The 16,837-nt window shown below is 42.7% G+C and overlaps 1 protein-coding gene across 4 annotated transcripts in view; it reads right to left on the bottom strand.

The window, feature by feature from the left end:
• DNAJC13 (DnaJ heat shock protein family (Hsp40) member C13) overlaps nucleotides 1-16,480 on the bottom strand; it is a 134,641-nt gene extending 118,161 nt beyond the window's left edge. For 3 of the 4 annotated variants that reach the window (XR_012799256.1, XM_075587104.1, XM_075587106.1), the window contains exon 1: nucleotides 16,158-16,480. The gene's annotated coding sequence lies outside the window, so the exon portion shown is untranslated. The remainder of the gene's footprint in view (nucleotides 1-16,157) is intronic. The other variant, XM_075587105.1, reaches the window with a different exon arrangement.
• Between the last annotated feature and the right edge of the window lie 357 nt (nucleotides 16,481-16,837).

Here is a 16,837-nt window from a genome sequence, read left to right as displayed (position 1 = left end):
TCATATTTGTGTCCGTAATTGCACCTTTAAACCCTTTAGCTTCAAAACCCCACTTTTTGGTGGCTGAAAATAGAGAGGAGAGAAGTGGACGCACCATAACATCTAATTTCTTAAACAGTTTTTAATTTAACAACCCACATACACAATACAATACTGTTGAAAAATATGCCTAGTAAATGCCTTGATACGGTTCATACAACTACTTTATGGCTCCAATAATTTAGTACTTTAGATGATTTTGCATCCACATTTCCAGGATACCTAGCAGTCCCGTGTTTAGCTTTCATGTATGAAATTATTACAGTAATACACTATTCCTATATTGTGCCAACAGCTAAAAGAAACACTATGCTAAACACAATGAGTCAAAGAGTTTATAACCTAATGTACAGTGCTCGACAAACCTATACACCTGCACGCCCCGGGCGAGTGGATTTAACATAGTGGCGAGCTCCTATTGGCCCAAGCAACACACGTTTCTTTTTTTTTTAATTTTCCCTGCTCACGCTGAAAAAAACAAAAAAAACTCCCCCTACCTGACAGCTGATTGGCGCACGCTCCCAGGCTTTGTGGGCGCGTGGCCAGGCTCTATATGAGCCCGCCCCTAATGAGCGGCCTCCCTTGTCATTGGTTGAGGCTCCTGCTCGCTACTGATTGTCTGCTGCTCTCCGCTTTGTTATCCGGTGGCTCCTTCCCTTTTTCAGTTCCGGGCCCCGCCTTGCTCTTTGCACACGCGCACACTCACCTGTCCGCTGATTGCCCGCCAGCGTTGTGTGCCAAGTCTTGCGCTCCCAGCCAATCGCCGCCTCGCATTGCATCCCCACGCCGTGTCCCGCGCTGTGATTGGTGGGTTCCCTACCCCTGGTCCCGCCCCTGCTCGGATTTTCCACTGTCTCCTCTTCTTCGAGCTATCATTGTTGTGCTCCCAGCTCTGCGCGGATTTGCCGCTGGTTCGCGCAGTGATTGGTCACTCTCTCTCCGTGCCGGCGCGCATCCCTGCTGCCTCAGACGGTTCATAGAGCGAGCGGGAGCATACGAGGCACCGGGACATGGAGCCGCCCCCGGGGACCAGGCCGGTACCGCCTCCCTGTCGCGGGTCCGTGGACCGCAAACCCGTCAGCCCCCCGAGGAGAGGCCCGGACACCGGGGAGCAGAGAGGCCTCTGGGAGGTAACGAGCGATGTCAGAGGCCCTGAGCAGAGAGGAATGTGGGAGCGGAGGAGTGACACGGGGGTGAGATACCCAGGAGAGGCAGAGCGAGTGCACAGGAAGGTGTGTGCGTGTGATGACTGACTGGTTGACTCGCTCCGTCCGTCGCTCCGCCCGCCCGTCCGTCCGTCCGTCGTCGCTCTGTGTCGCTCTGTGTCTCTCTGTGTCTCTCTGTGTCGCTCTGTGTCGCTCTGTGTCGCTCTGTGTCGCTCTGTGTCGCTCTGTGTCGCTCTGTGTCGCTCTGTGTCGCTCTGTGTCTCTCTGTGTCTCTCTGTGTCTCTCTGTCTGTCGCTCCCTCTCTCTGTCTGTCGCTCCCTCTCTCTGTCTGTCGCTCCCTCTCTCTGTCTGTCGCTCCCTCTCTCTGTCTGTCGCTCCCTCTCTCTGTCTGTCGCTCCCTCTCTCTGTCTGTCGCTCCCTCTCTCTGTCTGTCGCTCCCTCTCTCTGTCTGTCGCTCCCTCTCTCTCTGTGTGTGTCGCTCTCCCTCTCTGTTCGCTTTCTCTGTGCCGCTCTCTCTCTGTGTGCGTCTCTGTCTCTCGGTCTCTCTCACACCCACACTCTCTGTCTCTCTCTGTCTCTCACCCACACTTTCTCTGTCTCACACTCTGGACATGGATATCTTATTTACGCTATATATCTTAACCGAAATAACCTATACTGCTTTCTTCCAGATCTAACTCTCGAGCTTCACACAGAAGACATCGGAATCCCCCGTAACCCAGAAGACAGGTAGGGAACACCTCCCCTCCAATGTATAACATTGCGGGAATGGGGGTACTTGGACATTGAGGGACTGCGGATCAGGTAAGATCCCAGGCGGGATTGCTGCTTTAAATATTGTGAAGCGGGGGCATCAAGACACTGGTTAAGGGGTGCAGAAAACTGGTCATTCACATCTGGCTTTTTTTTCTAGATCCGACACACACACACACACACACACAGACTAATTGCAGAATAATGTAATGCAATAAATAAACGAATTTTGTTCTTACTAGGAATTTATTCATTTTTTTTTAAAGCGGGACTAGGGGCGGAGCAAGGTGGCGAGTAGATTTTTTGTTCAGCGAGTAGATTTTTGGGTGATTTGTCGACCACTGCTAATGTATTTATATATTTCTCTAAGGATGTCTGCACGTTCCTCTGTGATAGGCTGTGCAACCTGTTACTCATTCATGGACAGCCGATGAGACTGCACATCCTGTGTAAAGACACTGCACATTGGCTGTGTAACATCTTACAGTGACGAGAAAAAGTTTGTGAACCTTTTAGGTATTTCAAACCTAAAATGTTATTAGATCTTAATCTAAGTGCTAATAATAGATAAAGATAACCTGATGTAGAGAAGGTTCTACCACATGACGACAGACACTCCGCGCAACCGCCAGTAACATTAGCATTCATCTTCCCTGGAGTGGGCGGGGCCTCTCTGGGACGCCAGGTCCACATGGTTTAGGCTGCGAGAAGGGAATCCTGTATCCCAGACCACCAACAGAGCAGCCCTGTGCCTTGCTCCTGATCCTGCTGCACAGCCAAAGGGCGCCATGAATAGGACCTTGGCAGTGTAAGTGGTCATGTTCGGGAGAAAGCAGGTAAACCTAAATCTTAAAAAATTAAAATGTGGGGAAGGAGATATATGTCCTCTCCTCAGCTTACGTAAGACAAGAATAACCGGAGGAGGAAACGGGTCACACCTCCTTTATACCTGCAGCAGAACACTTGTCCTACTCCAGCTAGAAGGAGGCATTATTACCCGGCTGTTATCTGCCAGAGAAAGCTGTGGGGGGGGGGGGGGGAATAAACATACCATCTTACAGAGGAGTAAAATTAGATCAAGTACTTTTCTTGAAATATTTTTTTTTTTAGAGAAATCATACAGGCTCGCTAAAGAAATGCCTTCAATTTTATATTATAAAGAAAATATGATTTTTTTTGGTGCATGGCAGTTAAGTGGCTACTTTTGAAGCAAGTTATGACATAACCACAGATAAACAAAATGGTGTGCGCGTAGTCGCAAGGGGACTGAAGTTGATATGAAAATAATTTTATTTTCACAAGACCTACGAGTGCCAATTCATTCCATTGTGATAGATATAGAGATATATATCTACATACATATACATACATACATACAGTATATATATATATATACACGCACACACCATTAAATAACTTTTCATTTTGAGTGTGCTGCGGATTCTATCTTTATGTATATCTTACAGACCGGTTGGTGTTCTCTGTCTATCTGCTAGCACCTGGATTTCTGATAAGTATATATTACTTTTTTATGCGTATAGTTTTGTGTGTGTGTATGTGTGTGTGTATGTGTGTATGTGTGTATGTGTGTATGTGTGTATGTGTGTATGTGTGTATGTGTGTGTGTGTGTGTGTGTGTGTGTGTGTGTGTGTGTGTGTTATATAAAAACTACATACTATATAAATTACATATAACTACAGTACATTCAGTAGTCAGTGGTGTGTAGGAGTATTCATCCCCTGGAAATTGTTCCCATTTTGTTAGCACCTGAGTGTACTCAACGACGCTTTCAAATTAAACTTTACATGTAGAATCTACAAAAACTATTCCAAAGTGATAAAGTTAGAAAATGCATATAGAATTTAAAGTAAGATTTAGAGAGATAAACAGATTAATCTCCGTTGCATAAGTATTCAACCCTTTGCTACTGCAGCCCTATATCAGCTCAGGTGCAGATGAATTGTTTGAAAATTCACAAAATTAGAGAAATGGTTTCAGCCCGTGTGTAATAAAAGTAGTTTACCTTGTAGATACATTTTCCTCAGGTATATAAAGACTTTCAAGCTGCAACGCTCATAGTGATCCGACAAAGCAACCATGAAGACCAAGGAGCTTTCAAAACAAACAAGGATAAAGTGATTATCCCTCTCGCACAGTGAAGTCCATCATTAAGTGGACGATGCATCATACCATCTAGATCAGGTCGCCCTCCAAAATTGAGCAATTGGACAAGCAGGAAACTGGCTCTGGATGTCCACTCTGAAGCAAACAGTGACCTTGAGAGATCTGAAAAGTTGTGTCTGAGATGGGAGTCCTGAAGATAGGACCATTTCAAGCCTAAATATGAATTATGAGATAGATATAGATATATATATATATATAGATATATATATATATATATATATATATATATATATATATATATATATTCAGCAGGTAATTGGTTAAAATAAGTAATTTAGTATTAAGGTAGAAATTATATTCGAAAATTATACACTGCCTCTGCAAAGATAAGAAGATAAAAATCAGTCCTAAGACATGCAGGTGCAGAAATGTTTTATGTGATTTAAGAAACTTGGTATGTTTAATGTCTGCTGAGTTGAATAGTACTGTATATGATCAAGAGTTTAGAATCAAAGGTTAGTTAAATAGATAGTTATTAGTAAAAGTCAATAGAATAGAGATGGATCTTAAAAGATAATGAAGATAGGATTAACTATAGTTACATGGTGACAGAACAAAGAGGTTCTTCTAAATCACAGTAAATGTTGCTAAAGGAAGACACTGTATTCTAATGTTAATGATTAACTAAGAACATTTTGGCTGACAGTGAGGAAAAACAGGGATTGTTAAAAAGTATAAAGATTGCATTTGGATTTATAGAATTCAGAATCATTTAACACCCAAGCTAAGAACAATCAAGCTAAGGATTCTCCACTCTATAACTAAATTCTATATGCCTGAATGATGTAACTGACTGAAATCATGCTGTAAAATATGTTTTCTATTGTCTCGGAATAAATTGAGAAAAGAACCGGACTGTGGACTATTTGATATACAGGTAGTCCTCGCTTTACGACGTTCCGCAGGATGCGTTTTCTTGACAGCGCATAATGCAGTCCAAAAACTCATTATCAGTCGCCGTTTTTCGCTTGTCTGACGGAAACCGCCGCTGGTTAACATGGGTCCCGCTTTGCGACTGTCCCGCATCATACCTGGGACGCATTCTGTTGGAAAAGCGAGGACTCACTGTATATTGAAAGGTGGGACATTTATTTGCACCCATCTAATGAGTAAATGTTCAAGTCCGTATTCACACAACAATAAACCGGTCCCTACAAAAAGCTGGCCTGAATGGACGGGTGGCAAGAAAGAAGCCATTACTCAAAAAGACATCTTAAATCACGTATGGAGTTTGCAAAAAAGCATATTGTAACAATGCGCTCGCCACAAACAAGGCGTGACCGCGAGGCCGAGGTGGGGATTTGGTAAATGCCAACCCACAGCCACGAGGACGCATCTGGAGTGTAGCTAGGTCGAGGTAGCCGGGTCGGGATAGCAGAGGTCAGGATGGTCAGTGATACTTGCCGAGGTCTGGATAGGAGAGGTATGGATCGTTGCAGGTACTTTGCCAAAGTCGGGATTGGAAGGGTGCGGATCGTTGTGGGTAAGCTGGGGGTCAGGAGCGGAGAAGAGCAGAATCCAAAAACAGGCAGGGTCAGGCAACGGAGATCAAGACAAGCTAGGCTCAGACCGGGGGAAAAACTGTAATGAACACAACGCACATAAACCAAGTTTATGCTCAGCCAAAGAGTGAGTGGAGAGCAGAGTAGAAGTGGGAGAGTAGCACCAATGAGAGGGCTGCAGGCAGGGGAGTTACCAGTAAGGCGTGTTGTAAGTGGTGGAGGAAGAGTCCAGTGTAGGTGTAGAATGCAGAGTACTGTAGATGCAAGGTTAAGAGTAGGAGTGTGACGTCAAGTCACGGGTGGAGTCTGAGTACGGGACCAGCGGAGCTGGCTCTAAAAATCAGCGCGGGGCTGGAGCACGCCCCTGGGCTGGCGTTCTTGCCACCGAGTGTGCGCGCACCGAATCTCAGCGACACTACGCTGTGGGTGTAACATGGGAGAGGGAGCAGCGGGACCGGCACTCATGTCAGCGAGTGACCTGCGCACGTTCCTGGGCGGATGAACGGCACCAGCATCACCACGAAAGGCGGAGCGGACCGAGACTCCCTGGGTGGGAAGTGGTGAGTAGTTGCGCCAGCGATTGTCACGGATCCTCACACATATAGATGATACTGCAGCCATGTAGAAAATGGCTTTGTTGTCAGGTAAAAAAAAATTAACACACTGGTCTAAATTCCAAGTTTTATGGCTGGCGCAAGCACAACACTGCACATAACCACCCCAACTGTCAAGTATGCTGGTGGCAACATGTTATGGGGATGCTTCTATTCAGCAGGTACTGGGAAGCTTGTCAGAATAGAGGGGAGACTGGTTCAAAGTACAGATGAATCCTTGACGAAAGCCTGACCAAGTCAGACTCAGAAACTAGGGGGGAAATTCAGATTTCAACAGGACAATCACCTGAAGCTCAAAACCACACTGGAGTAGTTGAACAAAAGAATTAATGTTCTTGAGCGGCCCAGTCGAAGTCCTGACTTGAATCCAATTGAATATTTATGGCGATACTTTAATTTTGCAGTCCATTGATGATCTCCAAAAAACTTATCAGAACTGGATCAATTTCCCCGTGAAGAATGGGCAAAAATGTCCCCATCCTACTGTGCATAACTAGTAGAGACCTATCCAAAAAACTCATAGCAGTAATTGCTGCAAGAGGTGCTTTTATCAAGTAATAACTTAAGGGGCTGAATGCTTTATGCAACCAGCAAATTTCATTTTGCTCCTCATACAGTAGAACAGTGTTCGGTTCAACCCCTACAGCTTTGTAGTTTAGAATAATAAAAGACATTTTTGAAAAACTGTGCATACATTATTTGTAATTCAACAAAATGCGACATTATTTGTAGGGGGTGAATACTTCTGCAAACGTGTGTGTACATATACACACACAAATACACACACAAATACACTGCACTTCTTAAAGCTCTTTCTTTCTATGTTTTCAAAATAAATGCTATACATGTATATGCTCTTTAAAGTGATCAAACCACCTAGAGTACCCCAAAATATTCTATTTTAGGATGGCTGCCTCCATGGTGTTTTCTTATTCTGTCAAAGCATACATTATGACATCCCCCAAAAAACAATGTACCAATGTTTGCCTCTATTTATAACGATGATATAGTAACTTATTAGGTAGGGAAAGACAATAAAAGATGTTTAGGATAAGTCTGTAAGAGGAACCATTAGCAAAACTGTTGGCCGTTCTGCTTTAACTGCAGCCATGTGATTTCTTATAGTGCAGGGCTTTCCACCTGCAGAATTTGGTACAGCACCTCACACTGCTGCAGCACTTGGCATAACAGGAGATCTGTGGGAATAATGTACAATAAAGTAATGGGGAAACAACGAAACACTAAGAACAACTGCACGACAAAGGCAGGAATGAAGGAAAGTTACTTAATATTGTTGTTCTCTAGCAAGCACTCAAAATGGGCTTCCCCCAGCAATGCTGGTGCTAATTTATTCCCTCACCTTTTAGATATTACCTTTCACGAATGAGGGAAGTGTGGAGGGGGGGAGGGAAGAGACGGCCTAGTGTTAGAACAAAATCAGTTACAATCATAATATACACAAGTTTCCATGATCCCAGAAAACCTGCTTTTCAGCTATTTGTTGTTATTGTCATTATTGATCCATGAGAAATGTGGACACTGCAGTTTGTGTTAATGGACTAACATAACAGCTCTTCACACTTGTACACAAGCTTTTGACATACGACATCTCTTCAGATGCAGGTACCTGTAGAATTCTCATATTGGTCAATTAGAAGGTACCACAATCTGCAATGAACACACATTTAGCTTTTTGTGAAGACTTGACGAAAAATTTGTGCAGTTTTATGATAAACCAATGTACAATAAATCCTAATTAAGAAAACAATATCCGGTGCATTTCAATTAATGGTACTTAAAAGGTGTAAATTGTGTTTAGGTACCTTAAAAACAAAAAGATAAATTGCCATTTTATTTCTAAAACTGACAAAAAAAACTATAATCCATTCAATGACACTATTCATTTTACTAGAAGCAACAGCAGACATACTAAAAGAAAATAGCAGAAAATTACAATTTCCAGTGTGCTGGGGCCAACATCTCATGTTACACAGATGCCGTTTCCATGAGTGTTAGAAAACATCAGAGCATCTCTGAGAACATGAAATACAGCAGCCATGCACAGTACACATTACTTTATGGCAATTTCCATTCATATTTTGTAAGCAAGATTAGTTAGAATGTTACTTTATTTTGACTGCGTATTTGAAGATTAAAGTGTAATGTCCCCTAATATGCTCACTAGCAGGCTGCTTGCTTTAGCTGTGTGGTATGAAATGTACAGTCAGGATGTAAATACCAAAACATAAACCCATGAGATTCCAGACATCACTCAAAAATACATTTTCCAATTATCATGCTGGTGTTAACACATTTCCACTGAAAAGCACAACAGCAGAAGTTCCTGAAAACCAGCAGAAAACCTGTTGGTATCTACTTAGAACAATATTTTTTTTTACTATGTAAAAAATGTGCATAAACAAAATAACTATAACAGACTTGTTAACTAGCTTTGCTCTTCTGACCCAATCAATTTGCCACTGTTGATGATAATTATGTTTAATTAATAATAACCTAAAATACTCTAATTCAATTCTGACCAGAACCCAAAAGGAACTGTGACAAACCCATTTCCCTAATTAGATATGCACTCAAAATATTTAGCTACATTTTTGTTAAGAACTTTAACATTGTTCCTATTGCTGTAATTAATAAAGATCAACTCTACCATATTATATAAATCTCATCCATAGACTGTACAGCAATAAGAATAGAGAAATACATTGCTCCTGTTCCCAGAGTGCTTCATTTTTAATAATATTTTTTCTAGCACGCACCATTAACTTCACAATAACATTTTATTACTCCACTTGCATTGTATTTACTTCTGCAATTAGAGTAAAATTTCACCCTGAAATTGGATAACACACAATGCACATTTTCTATAAATTGTCTCAGCATTTCAACTTCATTGCTGCATCAGAGGACAAGTGAAGTCCACTTCTCTCAACTGCAGCTGTAAGTAATATACATTCCACGTCTGTATTATTTATTTCCACTCGTGTGCATTGTTTTCAGGCCTCAATTATATAAGCCAGTAAATGTTATAATTAAACACAGTCTATAAATGCCACAGCAGGTGCAATATGGGTGAACAACGTTACTGGTTACTTTATAGATCATGCCATGTTTGAAATACAACGTTGAGGAAAACATTTGGAACAAAACAAGATATCCAATTCCACTTTGAAAACAGGAACTTTCCTTCCTGTCGGAGTTTCCTGTGATGTCTCCACTTAAGATAAAGAACTCACGGTTTATCACAAAACTACTCTGGGTATTGTTAAGCCCTTTAGTGATGGAAGAGGTCAACAATGCACTGCTCTGCAACATGCTGCAAGGGGGCACCAACACCAAAGTGAGCAACCTCTTCAGAGCCAAAGAAACCTGTAACTTTGGTACTGAGGAGGTCAATGTATTAGTGCACTTTGTAGGGAATAGCGTTGTTGAATTTAAAGGAGCGATCACCTGTGCTGGATTTCTCGGTGATCAGACAGGAGCACTCACAGGGATTCGGGAGATTTTGACCACCAATGTACGAAAAAAAATTGGGCACTTAAAATGGCCGCAGATATAACTGCAATGGGAGTACATCAGTATCTGTATTAAGCACAATTTCAGTTTCCAAACTAAATAGGGAATTTAGAAACCAATTTGCTAGTTACAGTTCAAGGATTTTATCAAAACACATGATTAAGCAATGTAGTAACCTTCAGGCGCAAAATAATGTTCATGCATAAAATCTCTATATAGGAGTCCTGGTCAACCGGGGATACAACTTAAAGCTGCCGTTCAAACGGACGTTAAACTTATTTATTTCCCCATTCAAGCACAATACAATCTGCACACTGACAAGTGATTGGCTAAGCTGCCGATCGATCCGTTCTCCTGTAATCGATCGTTGACAATTCGCCTTGGTTCTTTATATCAGGGGTGCGCAACCTGGGGGGCGTGCCACCCCACCCCCAGAGATTTTCTGGGGGGGGGGGAGTGGGAGGGCGCGGCAGTTACATAGGCCACGCGCTCTTCCCTGAAGCATTTCAATTAAATGCCAGGGGAGGCGCGAGGCCTCTGTAAGTCTCTCGTACCTGGTCTCAGCCGCCTCTTAGGTGAAGCGTCGCCATGACAACGCGGCATCAAATGATGCTGCGGGCGCAATTGGCAGCGCGTTGCCGTCATCGTTGTGACTTCATATGACGCGGCCGTGCCAGGAAGGTGGTAAGAACAGGCGGTGCGAGCAGGGGGGGAGAGCAGACAGGTGGCGCAAGCAGAAAAGTTTGCGCACCCCTGCTTTATATCACTGTTAGGGCTACAGAAGATTACCCAAGATGCAAAGTTCTGTGTGGAAGATCATGTGACCAATACAATTAGTGCACTGCTAGAGAGAGGGCAAAGGGCTGTGCCAGAGCCTGACTCAGAAGAGGAAAGGGATGTGACTTTGTAAATGGTTACTATAGAAGCAAAAAATGGTGGTTACATTAGAAAACATTAAAAATGTCTTTAAAAATTTGGGGGGTTTTTTTTCCAAGAAAATGCTACAAGTATTTTCTCATAGTACAGAACTGATTAAAAAAAAAAAAAAAAATCTCACATGTAGGATATTGCTTCAACTGCAACTGATACAACTGATAGACTGATAGACTGATACAAAAACATACAGGCTTCTTTTCATTGATCCTACAGGATACACCCACACGTTGCAGCGGTAAAAATCATTAACTACATTCTTTGAGTACTGAGGAAAAAGCGATTAAATGTTCTTTTTGATAGGAAAAAGTATGTATTTAAAAGGAAGGTATTTTGATGACAAGTTCGGAAGATTATGTTTCTTTAATAAGTTTTTCAGTAGTAATAGAGAAATTGTCATCCAGGTAGTGCATTTAGTGAGTTTTTTTTTGCCAAAATTGCACTTACTGAGTTTTACCTCTATAACGACGATATATATATTATTTATGTAAACGACGTTGCACAAAACATTCTCATTAAAGAACTAGAAACATTAGCATGGTACAATGGTGTTTCATTCATAGCATACGTAACAGTTAAGCTAAATTATGCTCAGTTACTTTCCAGATTTAAAGCTCTATGATTCCCATAATTCTGTTTTCTGCTTTGTAAGTAACTCTCAAATTCATAATCATATTATTTTTACTCTTGACCCTGGAAGTTACACATAGTATATTTTCACAGAGGTGGTACCACAAAACAGCATTTACTGAAACAGAGATACACTGGAAGACTTCAGTCCTGTAATATTTTCTCTACCTATTTGAGGGTCAGATGAAATAAATTTGTTATTATGGTTATTTTATCATTTGAGATACATAAGCTTTGCAAGCGTGGGACCAAAAAGCTCAATAATACATTTGAAAAACTATACAACGCATGCTGCTTTTGATAAACGCCAACAGATGAAAAACAAAGAAAAACTTCCAGAGATCATGGCTGAGTTACAGATAAGTAGAAACTGTCTTTTACATAAATAATTCTGCAATACACAAAACTATTGAATGGTTTTACACTGAGGTATGTAACCAGGATGAAACATAAAAGCAAAAGCTACAGTCATGTTAGATTCCTTCATTAAATCCATTTACTGCCAATGAGGCCGGCAGAGTTTCCAAAACATTCAGAACCCTCTTGCAACACGAAAGGTTTCCGGTGTGTTTCTTAATTTCCCCTTTTAACTTACAGTCCTTATAGCAGCAATTCCTACTCGAAGCCAATATGGGTTTAACTCATCATATAAGGTTAGTAAACACAGCAAAGGAATATTAATTTGATTTTCAACTGGTATCAGTTGATTGGAGGTTAATGGCACCTCCTCCCAGGGTTTAATCTCACCGCTCCCCACTTAAGTAGCAAGGTTTTTTTTATGTTCATGTGCAGTACAGGTCCATTGTGGCCATTCTCCCTCCAGCAGAGAATTTCCATAGGTAGTGTTAGGACCCGCTTACTGGTCATGTCTTGATGGGGCTTGCAGGCTTATAACGCTTTGGCCAAAGGGTTTAACTAAATGACCCTTTTTCAAGAGAATGTATAATTATTTCACTGTGTTTTTTTGTCACATTGGATGTAGCATTGGGCTTTTTCTGTCTTTTGCTATATAAGGCTAAGTCGCCGCTTGCACTGATCGGGCAGCTCTTGCGGAGGAGACTTACATATATAGATATATGCAGCTTAGCCGCGATCAGGTAAAAAAAAAAACTATACTTACCCGCGCGCTCAACTACCCGCAATGCCCCCCCTCCCCCGCGCGCACGTACAAGCAGGACACCCGGCGCTCATGCTTGGAGCGCTCTCCAAGCATGAGCGCGCTCATTGAGCATGTCCTAAAACATATATATTCTACTGTTAAAGCATTTTTCTCAAGCCGCTGGTAGCCATGACAACCATGACATGACACTGCGCTCTGGGGAGAGCTTCATTTCAACCTCCCAGACACTTCATATTTAAACCGCTTCTACATCCTCAATGAAGCATCAGATTTTAAAATGAAAAACAGCATTAGAAAGGGAAATATGAGATCTTACAAAGCAATATCCTACATGTGTGTTTTGTAATAAATCAGTTCTGTGCCATGAGAAAATACTAGTATTAAAAAAAAAAACACAACTCTGAATGACATTTTTAATGTAGTATGATTAAACCAGCATTTTTTTGTTTCTATAGCAACAATTTACAAAGTTCCATCCCCTTCCTCTTCCACTTCTGAAACAGGCTATGGCACACCCCCTTTTCAGCTCTGCCCTCTAGCAGAGCAGCAAATGTATCTAGTGACTGCCTGGTCATATGATCTTCCCCACAGAACTTTGCATCTTTGGTCCTCTTCTGCTGCACTGACAGAAATTTAGTGAATCTTCGCTGATCGATTGGCAACTTAGCTAATTACTTATCATTCTGTGGAGTGTATTCATGCACATATTAAAGGGGGGGGGAATAAAAATATAAAAATCAGCAGCTTGAACTGCTGCTTTACGCCTGGGACATAGTAAGTCCAAGCTCGCTGAGGCGGGCTGAGCCGCGCTGAGCAGATGCACAAAGCCCCTGCATCTGCCATCAGCGCGGCTATAGATTCCCCCTCCGCATGCACGCTGATGCGTGCGGAGGCTCTGAAACTTTGCCGAGACAGGCAAGTTTCAAATTTGCCGCTCGGGGAAGCGATGTGAGCGGTCACGTGACCGCTCACATCCAATGGGAGCGAGGGACTAGCCCCGCTCCGCCTTCTGGCACGCCTCCGCTACGCCCCCGCCCCCAGAGCGCGCTCACTGCCTTGCCTGCAAGGACAGGAAAAAGCTCAATTTTGAGCACGCGAGGCAGAGCAGGAGCGCGGCTCAGCGCGGCTGGAATGTCTATGTCCCAGGCCTTAGGCTGAGTCCATGGTGACTCAGCCCGTGTGGAGGCGCGCTGAGGCTGAGGGAAAGTGGGTGCTTTCCCTGGCCTTGGTTAGCGCGCCGTCCGGGGGCGTGTCGGGGGCGGACCAGTGACGTCACGGAGCTGGTTCGCCCTCATTGGGCGAACCGCTCACGTGACCAGCCCTGCGCTCCCGTGAGCGCGCAAATTTAACATTTTCCTAAGACCTACGCTTCCGCACGCTTGCGGAAGCGTAGGCGAGCCCCTACTAAAGCCGCTCTCATTGCGGCTGCAGGGGCTCACAGGTAAGTGAGAGCGCGCCTCAGCATAAGCGCTGACCATGCCCGAGGCCTTAACTGGACATTGCTGTGTATAACCATTGATGCTTGAGTAGATATACAACATAGAGGAGCAGCAGAACTAAGTTATATTTAACTCAACACTGGCTTTGTCCTCAGCAAATCTTTCTGATCAGCACTTATACTGTACAAGAAAAATACCTATAACACCTTTTCGGGCTCTTAGGCAAGTCACTACCAAAACCAATATTGTAAGCTAGTCAGAGGCATTGATGTAATTTATCTCTGTACACAATGTATCAGTTGTGCTGCAAGAGACAGTACTATGGCCCAAATCTACAAAAGAGAACCAAGCTTTAGCAACCTTTTGTGATACAGGCCTACATATTTTTTGAATTTCATTAGCACACAAATCCAGACTCAAAAGTGCATTTACACTAATGAACATGCTAAAAATAGCTTTTGATAGTTATTCCAACCATATAATTGTGCACTTTTCTTTTCCATTTAAACCATCCATACTTTAATATGCAAAGTAACAAAAAGCCGGCTTTATCGCTTAAGGCCTCATTCACTTAACATTCCTCCAACTACATTAATTTACACAAACACTCAGCAACACGACTAGGGCAACCTATAACAAGACTGCATACTCTATAATTGATGCAAGGAAATAATCATATGGACAGCCATATTATCCCATTCGCTGACAGACGCCTGCAGTACACACTGGGTTTTTTTTTGTTTTGTTTTATGGATTAGCCGTAATTATTTTACCAATGTGTTACAATTCAACTACCAGCAGGAAGAAACATATGTCTAAAAATGGACATATCTCTGGACATGTACATTTGTACTTTCACTTGAACTGACACTGCCGCAGACAGTTATGAACATGCAAAAAAGACACACACTAAACAAGATAGGGACCAATAACTACAGTAGCATTATCATCTCGCTGGCATAATAAACCCAGCAACAATGAGAAAAGATCCCGTCCTAGGACAGGGAAAAAAAATTAAGTGACAGCAGTCGATATCAAGACACAATTTGCTAAATAAGAAATACTGTATAAGAAGGGGATTAGACATACTGGAGAAGGGAAAGTGCACAGGAGATCAATGGAAAGAAAGATCCGAGATACAGGAATTACACTGAATTGTGACGACAGCCATATTAAAATAGAACAATAATAATATTAGCAATGGCTTATTGTACCAGCAATGATAGGTGCTGACATATAACAAAATCAATTAATGGGAGGATATACCATTCAGAGGGTTCTTGGGTTAACGTTACTGGGAAGGTGACAGTAAGTGGTTCTTAGACAAGATCAAACTAAACGCATATCTAAGAGCGGAGCGATTATCCATCAGACATTAAATAGCAATAACATTGCAAGCATTATGTAGCTCAACAAATGCAATTATCTGGAGATTTTCATTCAAGGTAAGCTAGCAAGGCCCAAGTACCTCTGCAAAACTCATAGACTGTCATTTAAACCCAAGTATGTTTCTTTTTGGGGCATTATAGACCAAAAATCATTTTTTTAAATGAGTCTAATTTGCATGAATGAATCTCTCTTTAAGTCAGTTGATCCCTGACCTGCCAAGTGTCACTCACTGCAATGCCTTTTCACTCTCCCTCACTGGCAAAAGCTCGTCATCTCTTAGCAGGCCCCACAGACACCCGCGAGGTTACCATCTCACTAACTGGAATCTGAACGAATATATCAATGTGCTTTATTTGTTGTTCTGGACCCGAATCTCCCCGTCCCAATACTCAGCACTCATAGAACACCTTTCATTGTTACAGGCAATGAGTGAGATCAGCGAGAGTCACTGAGTGACACCCGACAGGCAGGTCAGAGCAGGGCCAGAGCTGTCAGGAAGTGGCAGTGACATGTGTGTGTGTGTCCCCAAATACATATATATATACATATATATAACACACACAAATAATTATAGATGTATTTGTCCCTTATTTTATGTGAAAATATGAAAAGTAATAATAGGTAGAATAGATATACAAATGGTGTAAATAGATTCACACATGTATATGTAAATATACAGCATACATTATATATATACACACACACACACATTTACTTAGATGTACTGTACTAACAACTTCACATCCACAATAATATATGCACACATTATAAATATATAGAATGTACACCCAATTGTATTTACACAAGAGAGACATCTATACCTATAGTTTATAGACACACACGGTCACGTTACCTTGTCGGCAGCAGCAGCGCTGTACCCGGGCTCCCAGCTCAGCGCTGTATCCGGGCTCTGTCCCCGCCCCTCCGCTCTCGCGCTCCCAGGTTGCGCGCGGACACCCCCGGCCGCGCGCCGCGGCTCGCGGTCTGTCCTCTCTGAATATAATAACTGTCTGGCTTTGGCCGTCTCGCGCTCCGCTCCTGGGTTCTTTGTATCTATCTCTCCTTTCTCTCTCACAGGCTGCCGCTGGACGCCGCCATGTTGGCTCCTCGCTCCAATCCCGGCCAGCACCGCGCACGCGCAGCAGTTCCCGTACCTGTCAGGCGACTGTCAGCTGACACGCGACCCGAAGTTCGGCGGCGGCCGCGCGCAGCCTGGGAGGAGTGAGAGCGGCGCCACACGGCGGCCATATTTGATGTTGGCAACCCGCTGTCGGAAATCAAACTGCTGAAACTTAACAAGGGAACAAAAAAAGAAAAACCGGTCAAGTTACAGCAGTAAACAATTAGAGAAGTGCACAGCATTTTGAATTCATGCTTGTGAATGTGTCATATTCTTTGGAAACGCCCAGCTTGTTGCTGCCGGGGAATGCGCTATACATTGATGGAGTGTAGTATGTTTCTTTATTTAGGGTTTACCGTTACAACGCAGATTCATTTTAATGCAATAATTTATTTCGCCCAAATCAAAGATGG

This window comes from Ascaphus truei, chromosome 2 (genome assembly GCF_040206685.1).
Source record: "Ascaphus truei isolate aAscTru1 chromosome 2, aAscTru1.hap1, whole genome shotgun sequence".
NCBI lineage: Eukaryota > Metazoa > Chordata > Amphibia > Anura > Ascaphidae > Ascaphus > Ascaphus truei.
Note: the sequence above shows the minus strand (reverse complement) of the source record. Positions and strands in the feature narration are given on the sequence as shown.